Below are 4960 nucleotides of genomic sequence, written 5' to 3'. Positions count from 1 at the left end.
CGGCGGCGGCGGCGCCCACCGCGGGTCGGGGGATGGCCTGGGCACTCGTGTTCTTCATCCCCCACCCAGGGGCAGGCGGACGCCGCGTTCCTGTACCGCAGCCTCGCCAACGCAGCTCCCTCCGCCTGGCCTTAGGGCGTTTTGCTTTCTTCCATTATTGAGGTGCTGAAATACATATTCCGGCGGATACAAAGATTATTCCGACGCTTATTGTGTGCTGGGCTTTGTTCAAGTGCTGGGGATAAAGTGAGGAGCAGCACAGACGTGCTCCCTCCCAGAGCCCCTCAGCTGGTGGGCGAGAAAGTGCTGTCATTGACGTTGCTAACGAAATCGCCCGTTAAATAAGTTCAATTCCCTCCAGCCATCACCTGTGCATTCACTTCACACTAATGTCTGAACATCTGCTTTGTGCAGTTTTCACTAACTGGAAGACTGGGAGCTGGAGCTGGAGCAGGACCAAAAGACCATTAAGACACACTCCCTTCCTTCGGGGGGCCTGTTTATAAACTCTGAGGGGCAATAAACAGACACAGGGCCGACTGTGATGCATGACAGTACAATAGTGGAACTTCAAGGGAGGATACATTACATTCAGTAAGTATGATAGACCTGGATAAAGTGAGAACCCCTCTGAGCCCATCCCAGCACAGCGTCAGTAGGAGGTAGTTGAAAATCAATAAGTATCTTTTTGGGACTCTTGGAAAATGGCAAATGGGACTTAGGCTCATTACACAGAAGCAAACGCTTTGAAATTATCTTTCCCAGTCTCTATCTTCCTCCTTGCCTTTCTCATATGACATTGTACAACAGATGCTCCCAACTGCCATTTGCTTTTTCGAAAATGTTCCCAAACTCTCTCCAACGCAGCCCTTGGTGGTTCCACTTCCTACTAACTGTTGATGCTTCCTGAATAATGCACTTGGCTTTTCGCTGTAAATCAGGCCTCCAGTTTTTCATTTCTCTGCCTCTTCCAAGACCCCTGACTTATTCTGAGGACTCTGGTCAAAGACAGCCTTCTCTTTATGCACAAAAGGAAGAGGAGAATCTGTGAATATTAAGTTATTCTTTTTTCATAGCTCATTTATAATGTTTCTAAAGGAGAATCTGTGAATATAAAGTTATTCTTTTTTCGTAGCTCATTCCAGGCACTTGACAGTATTATTTCCAACACCCCAGCATAAGTATCACAGTACCTGTTGGAGAAGGTAGTTTTTTTCTCTTTAGCTCCTTTCACTTTCTTATTTTTTGGCTAGTTTTACAGAGTACACAGATTGTTTAAAATGTAATAATGCAATAATTCAACAGAAAGGTTTGTGTCTCCTCCCTCGCAATGTTCACAGCCCCTCCTGGATAAAGCATGAATCCAGCGGGGAGAGCAGAGAAAAAGGAAAATGACCAAGAGAACTGTGGAGATTATGAAGAAAGCCAGAGCTACTGGGAGCTCATCTGAGTGGCCTCCACAGACTAGATCACTCGAACTCATCCCAGGATATTACTCACAGTGATGGCAGAAAAGCTTTACACATCCTGTACACACGTGTGATCTGCTAGTAAACACACTTTCCTGCTAGCAGTGGTCCGACGTGCCCTCCACATGTTCTAGGCATAACCAAGAGATTACATTCCACTTTTTCACATGAGAAAAACTGAGGCTAGACAAGCCAAGTCACTTGCCCCAGGTCCACAGCAAGAAAGCAGAGAAGCTGGGAATTCAAACGCAGGCCTGTCCAACATGAAAGCCTGTGTTTTCCTTACACCGTTTCACTGTCTTTGGTGGGGTGGAGAGTTGGATTGAGAAGTCACATTTCAGGTGGTCTGTGACCCTGGGAAGATGTCCCACAGAGTTGCTGAGAGGGAAGGACATTCCAGACAGAGGCAACAGCCCAAATAGAAGGAAAGGCACTGTGACCAGGTGTGGCAGCACAGAACACATGTGATGGAGGTTAAAGAGGCTGGGAAGGTGCACTGGGGGGTTGGGGGTCTGCAGGCAAAGGACCTGGTGAAAAGGGAAGTTTTATTCATAGGCAAAGCTTTTTTTTTGTTTGTTTTAGTTTTTGGCTTAGCTAAGTTAAAGAGAAGCAAAGCATTTTAAAAATTAATATTACTCGGGCCGGCCTGGTGGCGCACTGCTGAGCGAGGAGCGGGGGCAACACCGAGGGTTGCGATCCCGTTGCCGGTCACGAAAAAAGACAAAAAAAAAAAATTAATATTACTCATATTTTTAATTAACAAGCCATAATAGTACATATTTATGGAGTACAATGTGATGTTTTAATATACAATGTGGAATGATGAAATCAACATATCCATCACTTAGCTTACCTATCATTTTTTAAAGTGAGACATTTGAAATTTACTCTCCGTTATTCTGAAATATGCAATACATTATTTTTGACAATAGTCACCCTATTGTCAAATAGATCTCAAAACGTATTCCTCCAGTGTATCTGAAACTTTGTACCCTTTGATCAACAGCTCCCCATCCTCTCCCCCCAAGCCTCTGGTAACCACCATTCTGGTCTCTATTACTGTGAGTTCAACTTTGTTGAATTCCGCACGAGTGAGATCATGCAATAGTTGTCTTTCTATGCCTGGCTTATTTCACTTAGCATAACGTCGTCCAGTTTCATCCATTTTGTTGTAAATGAGGCAAAGCTTTTTTTTTTTTTTTTCCTTTTTGTCTTTTTTCGTGACCGGCAATGGATCGCAACCCTCAGTGTCATGCCCGTACTGGACCGGGACTGGCAATGGGATCGCAACCCTCAGTGTTGCTCCCGCGCCTCGCTCAGCCAGTGAGCGGGAACCGGTCTGTATGTGGGAGCCGAACCCTCGGGCGGGAGCGCCGCCGCGCTTCCCAAGCGGCGCACTATCCAGTGCACCACCGGGCCGGCCCGAGGCAAAGCTTTTTGAATAGAAGAGTAACATAAGCATTAACAGAAGACAAAGCTATAAACAATAAATCTAATAATACCCACAATAATAATTCTCTGGGGGAGAAATGTTCAATTTGAATAACATTCAAAGTTCACAACTCAAATGGCATCTTTAACGTTAGAAAGACTTGGACAAACTTGGATCTATATCCAAATTTAATAATATTGAGCGGTCTTCAGAAAGTTTGTGGAAAGATTTGTATTATCTTTTAATTCCCTATTTCCATGAACTTTTCGAAGTACTGTCATATAAGTTGCCTTTCCTGTATTTTTCATTGTTCTGTGGATATTTCAGAATTTCAACAATGGAGAGAGACACAGCATCAGGAATCATCTCTTGATCACTGTGGCTAGCCAAAGATCTAGTGGGGGTGGTGGCCAGGCCTGAGTAGGCACATGAATGTGCATAAAGTATCTCTCATTGCGTCCCCGATGCCCACAAATTAGCAGAGGAGGATGCAGAGCACCAGGTGCACAGTCCAGGATGGTCACAGGAAGGTTGCAGGGAGTACTTCAGTGGGAGGAAGGAAGGGCCACAGGGGTGTTGGTCATCCTGGGCTGGGTTCACACCACCTAGATTTAGCATCCAACATGCACAATCTCTATGATTCTAAAACAGCAATTTCAAACACAGAACCCAGCAAGTCGAATATCCAAATTAAGATTTATTTTCAATTCTAAAACATTTTCTAGTATAAGTCGGGGGGGGGGGAAGCTTACCTTGCTGAAACGCAGAAGAAAGTTATAACTAGGCCCTATGGGAATGCGGAAACACTAATACATTTTATGGTGAAACAGTTTTACACATCTCAGGAATGATAAAACTCTCTGATTCTAATCTGCACTCTTTGGGAACCGATACTATGCTTTTCTAAACACATACTGCTCTTTTACACCAAACACTTGCCAGTTAACCCTCAGATTAAAACTAAGATATCAGAAATAACATGCTTTTCAGGTGTTGGGAATTGTTAAAATCCAGTTGTTAACTGTTGTACGTGCAACCCTTGCTTTTCATTAGCAGGCTGGATTGCTTCTGTACTCAGCCAAGTTGCGTAAAGCACGGAAACTGGGACATCGCCAAAGTGACAGTTCTACTTCTACAGAAACTCTGTAACACTGCTCTCCTCTCAGCACCACTATCTCTTTCCACTACTGCACATGACATCTACAAGAGCACTTGATCAGTGGGGAAGCTACTTCGGGAAGCCAGACAAGAGGAGGCAACAACTAACTCTGCCTGGCATCTATTCTGATAGTATCTTGTTCCAGAGGTGTCAATGCACTAAATGCTTCAGATTTCGTAACATCATAAACATTTAACACATATTTTGTCTTCCTCCCCATCCCGTCAACATACTCATGAATAGTTCGCCAAGGATACCAAGTCTAGAAAACCCAGAATCATGAAGAGGGGAATGTCACCACCGCTCTACCAAGCGAGGCAGAGGAGACACTTCTTTCCCCGGGGACACCTGTACTAACGATATTAAACGAGGCAATCTGGCTTCTCATAATGTGCTAGTCCTAGATCCGTGTGATCTTGGGACTGCCTTGTCCCAAGACCCTTTCAGGGGGTCCTCAGGGTCGAAACTCTTTCCCAACAATCCAGAGCTACTAATTTGTCTTTTCCACCCTCACTCTCTCGCTGATATGCTCTTCAGAGGTACAGGACATACGATGACATCATCACCCAATGTTAATCAATGTGTGATACAGGGCGCCCAGACAAATGTGAATTTCAGATAAACAACCATTACTGCGTGGGATACACTCATACTAAAAAAGTAGTCGTTGTTCAAATTTCACTGGGCCTCCTTCATTTCACCCGGCAATTCTGGGCCTGAGACTCAAAAGTTTGAGCACCTCGCCCCTTACTCACAGCAAGCGGAACTGCAGCTCGCTCCAGGAAATCGCTCGGGGCCACTTCCGGTCAGGCCTGGCGAGCGGCCCCGCCCATCTCCGGAAGCCTCCGCCGGCCGCACCGGGCTCCCCTCGCAGGCCAGGCCCAATCATCTCTTGATCAC

The sequence above is a fragment of the Galeopterus variegatus genome, unplaced genomic scaffold (assembly GCF_000696425.1).
Source record: "Galeopterus variegatus unplaced genomic scaffold, G_variegatus-3.0.2 Scaffold46, whole genome shotgun sequence".
Taxonomy (NCBI): domain Eukaryota; kingdom Metazoa; phylum Chordata; class Mammalia; order Dermoptera; family Cynocephalidae; genus Galeopterus; species Galeopterus variegatus.
This window is presented reverse-complemented; position numbering follows the sequence as displayed.